The 14,123-nt window shown below is 46.9% G+C and overlaps 1 long non-coding RNA gene across 3 annotated transcripts in view; it reads right to left on the reverse strand.

Moving 5' to 3' along the window:
- LOC116443636 overlaps positions 1-14,123 on the reverse strand; it is a 36,205-nt gene that overhangs the window by 7,824 nt on the left and 14,258 nt on the right. Inside the window, exons 4-7 of one of the 3 annotated variants that reach the window (XR_004240009.1) lie at positions 8,062-8,895; positions 6,939-7,060; positions 3,486-3,693; positions 48-613 (exon numbers count right to left, since the gene is read on the reverse strand). This is a non-coding gene — a long non-coding RNA (uncharacterized LOC116443636). Of the gene's footprint in view, positions 1-47; positions 614-3,485; positions 3,694-6,938; positions 8,896-14,123 lie in introns of those variants that run through there. The other 2 variants (XR_004240010.1, XR_004240008.1) reach the window with 2 other exon arrangements.

Raw genomic sequence — 14,123 nt, forward strand, 5'->3', positions numbered from 1 at the left:
AACTTGCAGGATTTTCAGTAATTGCTGGGGCTTTCTCTAATCTGCAGCAAGCAAATGTCAGGATTATTTTATCAGTTGGTGTCATTGCTCTGAAATGTTCTGGTTCACTGTTTTCCACCCTTAAGAAGAGAATAGGAACAAGTAGGACTAGGAGAATTTATAGCTAGACAGTTTATTTACCATGTTTCTTGGTAGAAAGCTCATCCTGAATTTGCCAGGTAGTTTTGGTGATGGAGGCAGGAATGGAATAGAAGAGTAGGGGGAAGATGATCTCAACAGTGGTCGAAGTATTCATTCAGGCAACAGGGTATCCAGGTTAAATGCCATTCTCTGAAATTTGAACTCCTATTTAGCGTCCTGTCCAGATAAGTGAAATGTCAGATGTCCCTGGTTTTGATTGTCCATTTTGCTTGCAGTGGTTGGTTTTTCAGGACCTGGTACCCAGATGCTCACCAATTTATATCCTTGAGAACTTTGTGTTGGGTCCAGCTATGTTGTTCTGATTCATCCCCCTTTTGACTGTGCATATTGTCCTGAGCATATTTTTTTTAGCTGGGGACAGACACATTTTCCTCTCCTTTGTGGCTTTGTGTGCATTTGCTTGGGGCTGTGCCTGCAGAAAGACAAGGGGAGTTGGTATTTTTTATTGCCTTTTTTTATAATGTATCCCTCCAAATGGCTGGCTACAGGCACTCTCCCCTAAACACCCTTTGAAACTGTGCTGCTGCAGTGCGTAAAACTCTGTTAAATTTGATTTCAGATTGCTTTTGTAGTGTCTGTCCCAAACCTGGTTTTCCCAAATGGAAAAATACAGAGTGCAAAGCACCAATTGCTTACAGGCCCAGGAAAGAAAATCCTTTTTCAGCTGCTGCCAGTTGCAGTGGCCCTGCAGCAAAGGTGATGGCTTGTTGCTGCGGCACAAGGCTGCCGGCAGCCCTGTTTTCTGTAGTGCATTTAGGGTTGTGTTTGGGAAGACAAGGGAAAGCGTCAGCAAGTGAGCTCAGAGAGAAGATGTATGGCACAGGCAGCACCAAGTGAAGGTACAGGAGATCTCTTTTATCCAAGGGCACAAAGTGCCCCATTTCCCCAGGGAATGCTTGCTTGCTCAGGCTGGTGTCTCTGTGTCCTAACTTTTACTGTTCAGCTCTCCACCTCTGCTAGATGTGGGAGAAAGCCCATTTATTTCTGCTGCCTTTTTTCCTGAAGCAACAATCATTTTTGACTACAGCTTCCCCTTTTTGCAGAATACAGAGAGCTTCTTGGGGAGGAAGGAGGAATAGAGCACATTTCTAAGTATCCTGTGGGGAAGATAGGTGCACAGGGGAGAAAAGACCATGTCAGTGCCACTCGCCCATCTTATAAATGGAGAATGCATTTGAACTGTGGATTTGAAAATAAAATCAGGAGAGAATGACAGTTAAAACTGCAGAGAGCAGTGTATCCTGCAGCTGCCCGCCTTAGAGAAAAACAAATCACTGGTAGACCTGCTGTGGAACAGAAGGTAATTTTGACATTTCTGAGCCTTTCTACAAGTCTGTCAGCCGAAGCAGGCTGCATCACTGAGCAGGCCATGGCAGAGAGCAGCCAAAATGACCAGACAGTAACTTCCTTCTCTGCCTTTTGCAAAGGAGACAATGAGCTCCAGGTGCTGCATGGCATCAGCTGTGCCTCATGCACCAAATCCCTCAGTGGTCTTGCATTAAAGTGCCAGAATCAGGACAATGTGACACCAAGATGACACGGCACATTGGGCTGCATGAAAGTAGGAGGGGACAGATGTGAATTTTCCTGTCAAAATCACTACAGACCATACATTAGAAAAATGCCAGGCTGGCAGGAATCTGCTGGTTGAAAAATGGCTGATGTCTGAGAAAAATGGCTGAAGCCTCAACCAGTTTGCCAGGCTTGTAGCGATACACTATGGAGTGAACTTCATGATCGTGTCCTCCTGCCTCAGTCAGATGGGGAGGGAGTATCTGTGGAGAAGCAGCTGTTTGGGCTGGGATGAGGAAGCTTTGCAATTGCTTTGGGTAGCCCTGAGCAAATACCCCTTGCAGGGGAGCCCCAGGAGCTGCTCCCAATTCTGTGTGGTCAGGTGGGATGGTGAAACCCCAGCCACACATGAGAAAAATACACTTTTGAGTGTGGAGTTGTCTGTGTGCAGGCAAGAAGGGGGCCTGCAGCTGTCATCCCTCTCCCACTATCTCCTAATAAGGAAGCTAATGGCATCCCCAAGTGGTCTGGGACCACATCAGCAGAGCTGATGTGAAGATGAGCCAAAGCAGCACTGGTGGTGTGTGAGCTGCAGCAAAGCCTGTGCAGGCAGAGAGCTGAGCTTCCAGGAAGGGAGCACCCACTTGGGAAGATCTGCACTGTATCTGGAAAAGTGCCTCCTCCAAAGGCATCAGAGCAGAGACTGGCAGTAACACCACTTCCCTGACTGACTCTGCCATGAGTTTCATTCCTTGAACTAAAAAGGAGCAGCCAAGAATGTGGGGGAAGATAACTCAGAGATGGGCAGAGGCAGAGACCAAGACTAAGTCTCTGTGCTTGCTCCCATTGTCAGGCAGGCAAGGAGATGTTCTGAAGAATGGGGCCTACCCTTGGTGAAGAACACAAGCTCTTCCCTTTGTCAGTGTGGGAATGATCCCACATGGTACTTGGGCAGCAGGAATGTAGTGCTGTCATGGGACAGCAGAGAGTCACTTGCAAGGTGCAGAGCTGATGCCTGTGAAGTGTTGCTTGGCCAGCATGCTTCCAGCCCTTTCCTGGACCATCATGAACTCCCATGCTTCTGCCCTGTGGCAGCTGCTTTGCCATCCAACAAAGGGATGAACCCCTCAGCCGTGTAAGAGGAGGCTTTGGGTGGGCTAAGTGGGCACTGGCACCCCAGGTTGCTCATCCCAGCCTAGGTGACAGCCATCACTGCCTGGAGACCCCCAGGCCATGGCTGAAGAAAAAGAGGAGGAGGTGACACTGCTGAGGGTATTTTCCTAATGTAGGTTCCTCTGGGGGCTGGAGGGGAAGAGGAGGATGGGTGTAGAGAAGCATCCTTAGTCTCCCTGCTTTGCTCACTATGTTGTCCCACAAGACCTATGGGAAGAGCGAACTCTTCTTGCCTGCTTTTGCTTTTCTTCACAAGCTCCCTCTGCCAGTATCGCTGCCAGTTTAATCTGCTGTGAGGAAACACCATTCTCCCACCACAGGCTCCACACATTGCTTAGTTTTCCTCCCCAGTGCATCAGGCTTTGCAGTAAGCCTGTTATTGCTCCCTGCAGGGCACCTTGGCGCATGGACGGTTTCCACATGCCCCTCACCCCACTACCACCCTCTCCCCATTCCCCACTGCTCTCTCTGGTCCATTCTCTGCTCTCCTCTTTCATCTCCCCTCTCTCTGATATGGTTCCCATGGAGATCCAAGGTACCAGTGGTGCCCTTCCTCCGCAGCCTGAGGGAGGGGTTTAGTGGGATGATTTTGGGCTCACCTGGGCTGATGTTGCATTCAGTCCCAGAAGTCAAGCTACAAGGTGCTGGAAGTTCTGTTTTGTCTCTCTGCTACTCGACTGCTTCACAACAACAGCACATTGGCCTGTTCTTTCCCTTTTTTAGCAGCTCTCCAGCCTCTCTCCATTGGACACAGAAGGGGTAGCTCGCCAGGTCTTTGCATCCTGCCATACCCAGTAATGGTCCTGGCTGTAGAAGAAAAAAAAGGCATTTGTGTTTTGATTTGAAAATCTGTTGGAAATTAGCACCAACTGATTTTGGAGAGGCCAGATCTGAGTGCGGGGATGCACCACTGCCTGCTTCCTTGATGAATTTACCCACTCCACTGCAGCAGCCTGGAGTTTGCCTGTTTGCTGCCTTTTCTTTACATATGACTGTGAATATGGCTCAGTCACCTGATTTCTTGGTCCTTGCATGAAAGGTGAGTCCTGACCTCACTGCTCCAACACCTAAACCAGGAACACAGCAGAGCAGTTTCCTCTGGAAAGGAACCAGAGGTACCAGCATAGTAGGTATCAAAACTCAAGATCGGAATGTGAAGTGCCATTGTTCTGATGGTGCCCTTGAGAACACATCCTTTTTTTCTGGTTGTGCTGTTCTTACCCTCCTGTCCTCTTCATCTTCCTGTGCTGGATCTCAAATGGATGCTTAGGAGTTGGGAAGGGGATTAAAGGGGGTTTTCTTCTCTCGAGATGCAGCCTACTTAATATCCTTTTCATCCCGCTTCCTTTCCCATGTCCTAGAAGACACCATTTTCAATGCAGATCAAAAAGGGCATTCATCTCCTGTCCACTCACAGAGAGAAGTGGTGTGCTGTTGGAGCAGTCTCTTCATGGCAGTTGTATTGGATGCATTGAAATGATTAATTTTGATATTTTAGACATGAAACATTATGATTTTTTAATGAAAAACATGGGCTTGGATGTTTTGTGCACTCTTCCCCCTCCCACCCTTCACCAAATGTCAGTTTTGTGGATTTTTGAAGGGCGTGTGTTTGCCAAAATTCATCCCAGAGCTGCAGCCTTTTCTGTAAAACATGAGTTCAGTTTTTACATGGTTTCAGTGTGCAAGTCATTATGCTTGTCACAAAACCCTTTTACTCACGTTCAGTTTTGGGAATGAGAGATGGCTCCAGGTGCCAAGGCTCTCACATCCTGCTGCTCTACGCAAAATGAGTGGCCATCCATGTCCCTGCTTAGCTAAGTGGAGACCAAACATTTAAATACTCCTAAATCACGGATCTATGTAATGTTCAGAGATGAAAGTCTACAAAGAAAGACAATAGCTCTGTGAGGATTGTCCTGAGCCTCTGGTTTCTACAGAAACCTTCCAAGACTCCCTAAAGGAGTCTGAGAAGCAACACAAACTTGTCCTCACAGTGGATATTTTGGTGTCCCTTGGTGCCTTTCCAGTGGGGCGGTAAGATGGCAAAGAAGTGTTGCTCCCAGGTAGGAGGCAAAATGAGATACCCCTTCCTTTTTGAGCCATTTTAGGACAGATTTCATTTTATCCATGTGGAATCTTCTTGAGATGTTTCAGGTAAACATGAATCCCAATGAGTCTATTGGACACACCATCCAGGAGGGTAAAATTCAGAAAGCAGAAAGGTCCATGCTAGATTTGGTTCAGGGGATTTTTACCTATTTCCCATACCTTGTTCCCGTGTCCCCTGATGTCACCCATGAGATTTAGCTTCGTTTCAGACAGTAGTCAGCTGATGATAAACCCAAACCACAGTCTCTTTTTGGTCCAGGCACTACCCATCTTTAAAATCTGAGACCGGCACACAGAGATGTTCCTTCTGCTCCCATATTACATATCACATCTCTCTCAAAAATTGTTTTTACTGTTTCTGCAACCATTGTGCTCACGCAATATTTCTGTCCTGGGTTGTGACTGCCTCCACCACCTCACTGACATGGCTCATCCTGCTTATACCTGGAGACCTTCAAGGGGCAGGATGGCATCCATAGGAGAGGGACACAACAAACCCTCAAAATCACAAGCAGCTGCAGCATTTATGCCACAAATCACTGTTAGAACCCCGGGCATTACTTGTGGCTGTTTCCTCACCTATGCTGTAGGTTGCATTGGCAGAATGGAGCTACAGGTGATGACAGTGGCCCTGGATTTGAGGCCACTGTTGATCAACCATCTACTGAAGCACTAAAAGCAGCTCCTGGAAGATGAGGCAGGCTCATTTACTTTCTCCTTTCCCGCTTCTCTTCTGAGATCAGAATACCAGTTTGGGCTCTTTCCCTTGAGTGCATTGTCAAGCTCTTTGAGCTGTCTATAATGGTAGTATATTCGTTAGTGTTTAATAATCCCTGGTCATCTCTGAGCAGCAGCCCATGCAGATGGTGCTTCTGACAGGAGGCACCTGTGGCCAGTCCTATCTATTGTGGCAGCACGTGCTCATGAGAGCTTTGCACACAAAGCAGATGTGCCTGAGGTGAGGATGATGAGCTCAACCCAGCTCTTCTCTGCTGCCCATAAATCACATTAGAGTATATCAAAGCCTTGAACTGTCAGTGCTACCTAGATGTAAATACCGTAATTATCCTAAGTAAAATTAACAATTTATCAGACTTCCTGTGTTGAATCGTTTTATTACAGGGTTTTTTTCATCACAGATTTGATTTGCCATAGAGCTTATGTGACTCTGGATTATAAATCTCTGGCTTTCAAACACTACCTGAAATCATGAGCTGTTCCAGCAGCTAATTGTCAGCTGCTCAGAGGGTTATTTTGCTGAGGAGAAGGCTCCTCTCCTGACTGTCCTGAAATTTTCTGGTCCCTTTCAAAGAAAGGTTTTCCCATGCAATGAGTGATGTTGGATCTGTACCAAGGTCCTATGGGATCCAGGCATGGATTGCAACCCTACACAAATAAAGCCATGAGCCTGTGCCAAGGAGCACATGGCGTGATGAGCGTGGGGAGAGGAAAGGGCTCGAGCCTTCCTCATGCACAGCAAAGCAGAAGGCGGCAGCGTCACGCAGTGAGCACGAGGATGGTCTCTTCAGCCCACCATCCCCACCAGTGACTGCCATCACGGACTGCCTCCACATTAGGGGAGCCTGTTGACAGCGGCTGCCAAGGTAGGAGCTTCAGAGAGGTGCCTGCACAAAGCTGTGCTAGCATCACAAGTTATTTATAACGCAGTCAAAGCTTCCTAATGATTGTATCAGGCTGCACAGTTCAAGTCATATGAAATAACCCTTTTTTCACTCTATCAGAACAGCCACTGAGCAAAACTACTCCAGTAATGGGGAAGCACTTGACAAAGCCCTGTGCTGCATTTTCCACTGCCCACTTCCCTGCAGCAGAAGCCAGAGGACGGTCAGCACAGGCATTTCACCGTGAGTTACAAGTGGCAAAGAAAAAGGGGGCTGTATTTCGATCACATTAAAAAGTGAACCTTTTTTCACACACACCTTTGCACAGCATTAGGAGACAAGGAACATTATTGCTTTTGTCCCAGTAGATCCTGGCTGTGAGAGGTTCGTCTTGGTGTTTTTCCTGCCTGTTCAGTGCCTTTCCATCAGATCCACACCTCCTGAAGTTGATTCAGAACATGAAACATGACAAAACAAAACTCATTTTAATAGCTTGTCTTGGCCAAGGCCAACTAGGAATATAGCTGTGTTATTATCATGAGCTGGAATGCAGAGCTATTTACTTCATTCACAGGAACAACAAAATAGCAGCCCGTGGTGCTGGCAAGAGTAGAGCCATAACTAAAATATTGCATACAAAATAGAAAAAGACCTGGAATAAACTCCTTATTATGGATCTAAAATATTTTTACTTGGACAAAATAGGCTCAGAAAACTCCAACAGCTTGTGAGAGTCTCCCTGAAAAGCAGAGTTTTATCCAACATCTGACTGCAAACATCTGACACCCTGAGGATGAAACACTGACACCCCTGCCTCCAGATGAAAGCCAGGGTCTGAACACTGGCACTACACTGATGAGTGAAAGTTTAAAGGCTGGAGACTGAAGAAGGACAGAGCATTTAACCAAAGTGATTTTACATTTTGGACTGAATACAGTTCTGGAACCAGGGCAAGCATTGAATATGTATTTCCATTCCCAGCCATTGAAAAAGGAGAGCTGCAGGTAGAGTAAGAGTAGGCTGAATTCCTCATCATAAGACTAACATAATCAGGTTGGATTCTGGTTTGCTTTGTTTTACTTTTTTTTTTAATTAAAAGGCTCTCTGTATGATTTTGACAAGTATTTTCACTGACTATGGATAACTTCTTTCCAGGGACAGGTTTCATTCCCCAGCTGGACCTGAGCAGCTTCCCTGAGCCATGTGGATATGGAGAGGTTTCATTCTCTGGAGACAGCACTTCATCTGAAGTACAACACAGGAGGATATAGCCTAGAAATAACTATAGTAAAATCTGCTTAACTTTGAAAGAGGAACAGACTGTTTATCTGGTTGTAACAGCACAATGTCCTTCATTTTTGTTCTAAATTTTCAGTTTACCTTGGACTATCTTTTGCATCTTAAGTAGATCAAGCTGTCCCTAAATGCCCCATGAACATACCTGAAAGCAATATATGCTTGTACCTCGAGCATGTCTTCTTCTTCCTCAGTCCACTGGAGAAATCTTTTAAAACAGCCCTTCAAAGTGCCTTCCAAGAGAAGGAATGGTTCCCTCAGTGGGATTTCAATTTTCTCTCTCTGTTCTGGACACTTGGTCCATCCACCCTGCTGTGCACCTCCCCATTTCCCCAGCCATGCCTCCACCTGCTTCCCATACGTTTGCAGGCACTGCTGGAGGAGACCCTGTGCCACCAGCTCTACTGAGCCAGGAGGTGGCTATAGGAAACAGCACCAAAGATCTCCAACAGCTCATCCAGGAAAATGGTTTGGGTTTGGGGTGATAGGTCCTCTTACCCCCATCCCAAACTGCTGTGAGCGAGAGACATGGCTACATGTGCTTCCTCCAGTCCGTGTATGTTCATGCTGACTTTAGGAGGAGACATAAAAGCTGACAGAGCTGCTCTGGCTTCCTTCTTTCCTTGAATTTCCACCATTGTTTTTCCCCTCACTTGTGCTTTGGGATCAGCTGCAGCATAAGCCATACAGAGGCTTGAAGAAGACAAGGTAATGTACATCTCCTGGAAAATATGAGCTTCAAGGTATTTAGTCCATGGGCACATTTGCGTGCAGAATGGTGTTCAGAAGGGCAGCAGGAAGAGAAATACAGACGAGCCCCAGCTCTGCCTTTGTGAAAAGGCTGTGTACAGCAAGAGGAGCTGAAAAGCTCTGCCACACCCGCTCTCTCTCAGTCTTACTCTGCAGCTTTTCCAGGACATCGGGCTCATCCTCCACCTCAGCTTTCTTGTTGGCAGGCCCGGGAAAGCAACACAAACATCTGTAACACAGGTTTAGAAGTGATTACTCAGAGTCTACAGCGCTTTGGATCAGAAAAGCGCAGGGCAAGCACTTTTATTTATTTAGGTGCTAGACATGTATGGTAATTACTCAGTGCTTGTGTGTTTGGGTGGCTTTCTAAGTTGGGTTTAAAAAAAACCAGACTGCCACGAATCAGTCACCAGTAAAGATGTCTCAAGAAGAGGAGCTGAGGTAGGGAAGTTTCTGTAGTGAGTCACAGCAAGATCACAAGTAATTTGTCAGTGACTTCGTGTCCTCATCCTTGGCTGTTCAAGCCATTTCCCATCCCGCTGGGTGGCCTCCGGGCAGTGCTGCTGGTTCCAGCATCCAACATCCCTGCACATGGCCCCGGTCCTCACCTGGTCTTCTGTGAGCAGCAGTGCACAGGTCCTCCTGCATGCCTCTGTGTGCACATCTTTTTTCCTCCCCAAAATGTACTCTTTGGGGTATCTTTCAAGGATTATCCACAATGCAAGTGAGATACATGTTGGGGCTGAAATGTAAGCTCTTCCTTTAGCAAGCCATACTATTTTGATACAAGGAAAACCAAAAATCAATTTGCTCCTCCTCCTTCTGCACACTCACTGTTAGAAACATAGACTAAATTAATTGCAGGAACATCAGGCACCAGAGGGGTAGAGAAAAAAAATCCAAAGCCTTGTAGTACAACTCTAACAGCATTTCATGTTCTCTGGGGTTTTCACTTGCAGTGACTCTGAATCAAGGTTTCAGTCACACAGAATTCAATGCCAATTTTTATTCTGCTCATTCCATGCTGGGGACATGCACTTGACCTCTGCAAAAATACACTTTAAGGCCTCAATGCATCAGTGCTTTTTGAGTCTCAGGTATGAGCAGGCCTCCAAAATGATTTCTCTCTTTCGTTTGCTATGAAACAACAAGCTTTTTCTTCCTTTCTTCTCTCTGGGTCTGGATTAACAGATAGACACTATCCATCTGTGCCAAAGTCCCAGCTCCTGGGCAAGGTGATGAAATCTCAGCTTCCAGAGCTAAGATGATTTCTTTAATAAATTAAACTTTCAGTCTTTCATCATACTGAGAGGAAATTTGAAAACATCACCTAGAAGATGTTGGCTGAAGTCTGTGGAGATGCTGGAGCTGTAGCTCAAACACCAGATGCACTGCATCGTGCATCTCAACCAGGACTTAATGAGAAGGGTTATTTCTACAAGGGTTTCTCCCTGATTTATGGCTGGGGTGGCCTTTCACTGGCCTATAAATCTGGCTGCGGGGGTGAAAGATTTGGCAGGGGTCTCTCTTACTGCCAGAGGTGGAGGAGTCCCACAGCTCGAGTACATCCTACCAAAGATAGGGGACATTTGACATCATACTGAGGATGGGAGACTCCTCACCCCTGAATTGCCAGCAGGGGGGATTTTGGATCACCTTTAGAGGCGATTTGGAAGCTACAGAAGATTGCAGAATGCATCTGGCTGCCGGCACAGAGCAGTGAGCCCCGCAGTTGTGCCATATTGTGCTTGGGGTGCTCCTGCTGCAGCCTCCTTTGTGGGGCTGGTTACAGGATAGAAGGACCTGAAAATCTTTGAGAACACCTGCTTCATGCCTCCCATCAGGAGTGCTACAATCACTGCAATCTCTACCTGTTTGTTTCTGGGGGTGAATTTTTCCAGTTCAGTGACTGAGGTGGCAGTGCAGGGAGCAAAACGCTCTGATAAAGCTCTCCAGATGCCCGTGATCAAAATGCCTGTTTTGGAAAATGGATCCACCAGTATTTTATGCAACCAAACATCTTAAAACTCATGATGCTGAATGCTCTCAGTAGACCTTTTCTATAGGATTATCTTCTTCTCAGAGCATGTTGGAGCCTGGATGTGTCAGTCCCCTGGCCCACGGAGCCTTGCTGAGGGGACACTTATTTTCTCAGCTCTGAGTGAGGAGCCTTGTCAGATAAAACTGCATCAAGCAGTTAGCAAAATTCTGATCATTTGCTTTGCCAACAGTGTGTGCACCTTCTTGCACAGAAAGATTTCCTAGCCATCACTCAGGCACTTTCAACTGCCATACCATGCCAATAGATTGTTCTGGCTTTTCTGTAATAAAGGAGCTCACTTCAGATACTGCTGGTTTAAAGTATTCACTTCCTCTTACTATCTTCTTTTTTTGTTTGCTTGTTTGAGGCTTTTCCCTTGAGAAAGCGAAAGTAATTTGCCTGTTCTTGCGAGATCTGTTTTGCCTGCTCCCTTCCCCAGGACTGACGCTTGGCTGCTGGGACCAGGAGGTGACTAAGGGCTTTGCTGCAGCCACACACCAAGCAGAAAGCCCTTTGCAAAGTTGCGTGTTATATAGCGGGAAATGCTAAACATGATGAAACAGTTTCAGAGCTCGGCATTTCAGCAGCCGATTACTCCCGGTTCAGGATGAATCACCCTGGAGCTGCTGCAACCTCAGGCAGGTGCCACCACCAGAGCCCTCCCACCACCTTCCCCATGGCCTTTCCCATCTCCTCACAACGTTTTATCCACCAGCAGCAGCAGTAGCAGCAGCAGCAACACAGATAGTCAGAAGCACTCTGCTCTCCCTTCATTTCCAGCACGAAGGCTGGAGCCTGTCTGGCATGGTGGGACATCGCCATGGACTTACTAGACAGCACCAGCAAAACAGGAGAGGGAACCTCTAGCTTGGAATTTTTAGATCTCTCAACCAGCTCTGGGTTGCCCTGAATCTGTGCAATTTCCTGAGAGCAGGATCTGCTGTTCTTGGATACTTTGTTCTCTGGAGCGGCAGAGGGATTCAACAACCCTAACAGCAGTAAACTCCCAGCTGAAGTAAAAGGGGCTGTAGGGTCAGCCTCACTCCGAGAAGCACAGAAACCATGATCACAGGGTAGGGGTGAGCTTGAGAGGGAGCTGAAAATCCCTGTGAGCTCTGCAATCTCTTCATATGCTGCCCACATTGCTGGCTGCTGTCCGGTCCTGGGGTTTAAATGTCCATGGGGTGTTTCTGAGGAACTTGGAATCCCAGCTCATCTCTGCTTTGTCCTGATTGCATAAAGGACCCCAAAACAACACACCTCTTGGGGTAGTAAGGGGCTGAACATGCTCATTGTCGGGTCTCCACTGGCAGTGTTCGGAAAATGACTTCCTGCTTGGCAGAGGTGCTGCCAAACAGTGTGGATGGGAGATGTGTCCTCCTCTGCTCTGCACAGCACCTTCTGGACCCCCAGGGCTCTTCTTTGTCCCGTTGTGCCATGATAACTGGGATTAGTATCAGCTGCAGAGCCTGTCCCACTCAGAGCCATCAACCATCTACTCCTGGATATCCTGCTCACACCACTCTGGGACCTACTTGTAGCTCCAGAAAACAGCTGTTTGAGGGGCTGCTGCAGGGTAAGCTTGTGACTCAGTCCAATTAAAGGGTGGTTTGCGATTGAGCTGAAGCAGTTTGAAACTGGGTCCTTCAGCAAAGTTGGTTGGTTTTATAGATGGAGACAGGTTATTCAGAAGAAAGAAAAGCTCTCAGTGATGTGATAATTGATTGTTTTGTCCTGAATTAAATTGCTATTTTTTCAACTCCCTAAGATGAAAATACAGTAAAATAGGGTTTTTTCAGCCTCCTTTTCTTTATAGCAAAATATAAGATGGATACTGAGCTGATGTACCGAGCTCTGCCATGAGATCCTAAGCAGGGAGATAATTCCAGTATGGGACTCTGGACTGCAAAGAGTTCAACACTTTTCATACTTATAGCACTTCAGGTAGCCCAAATCTTTGGGAGCTCAAAAAATGCTCCATCCACTTAAAACTTTTGCTATAAGTATACATAAACATATGGAAATGATGCTCCAAGTTCAAGTAAAAGGGAGCAGGGGCTGGCTTTGGGGTGAGGTGACACCTAAGCTTGTATGCAGACATTTTCCATGTGGATTTCTGTATGAAAACTTAGGCTTTTTCCTTGTTGTTTGTCCCTAAACAGCCTTTAGGCCCTTTGCTCGGGAGCAGGACAACACTGAGGAGGCCAGCCATGCAGCAACAGCTTAGGAAGGGTTTTTTCCCCAGTTTTTTCTTTTCTTTCCTGGATGCTGAATGAAGCATCTCTTTTGTGAACAGCAGTTGTTTACATTCTTCCTAACAAAAGCTGGGATTTCCTCTGATGCTAATAACTTTGTCACTAACACATACAGCCAGCCTGAACTCTTGGACTGGCTTATTAATAATGCCTGGGCCAAATGGAGCGTGCTGGTCACTTGTAGGAGCAGCCTCCTGAAAGTCAACACACTGCTACCAGAACAGGGAGGCAACTTTTCATCACCACCTTGTTCAGCCAGGGCAAATTCCACACATTGCTCCCTGCAAACCTTGGGCCAAACACTGGACTGTGCTTGCAAGTTTTCAAAGCACCCACCATTCCCCTTTGACTTGCTGATGCACATTGGGGTGCAAGCACTGATGTACAGGAGGTGATCAGCCAAAGCGCCTCAGACCATTCACAGTTATCCTGGGCATTCAGACAGTTTTTCCACATTTGTAACACTTAGGAAAATGTTTTCTCTCTGTCTGAGTGTTTCTGCACCATCTCAGCATTTAAGTTTTCTCTCTGAAGGGCAGTGCTTAGCCTTGGTTTCAAATGTGTGGCAAGGCAAGAAGACTGACATTTTTCCATGTTCCCATTTGCAGGTGGGGGTTATCCACATATCCAGTATGAGGAGGACCATACTGGTCTGTGGGTATCTGTTGGTGTAAATAGGGAAAAGTCTTCCCTTGGCAGCCACCAGCTCTCCATCAAGTATTACCCTAGAGGATCACAATTTGCACTTGAAGCATAAGGTGGGCTTGGAGCAGGCTGCGATGCCAGCAACTCAGCAGCGTGGAGGGAAGCTGCCTGCAAAGTGTTGGCTGTGACCAAAAATGGTGAACACCACAGACCCCTTTTTTGTCCCCAGTGCATCCTTCAGAAAGAGCTACTTGGGAGCATGAGCTGCTGCAACCCTCTGCTCTCGTCATGGCTTTTCCCCACACCCAGGGAGGACAGGAGCATTCCAGTGAGCTCCCCAGCTCCTGGAGTGCTGGGTGCAAACCATTCCTCCATTCCTTGCCCTAGGCCTCTTCCTGTTGCCACACCAAGGGCTAAATGAAAAAGAAAGTTACTTTCCAAAGGGACTCAACCAAACAGATTCCCAATGTTTTGGTTCTGTACATAAAAGTGAAAGGTTTATCAAAACCTGCTCTT

Source organism: Corvus moneduloides, chromosome 4, assembly GCF_009650955.1.
Source record: "Corvus moneduloides isolate bCorMon1 chromosome 4, bCorMon1.pri, whole genome shotgun sequence".
NCBI classification, from domain to species: domain Eukaryota; kingdom Metazoa; phylum Chordata; class Aves; order Passeriformes; family Corvidae; genus Corvus; species Corvus moneduloides.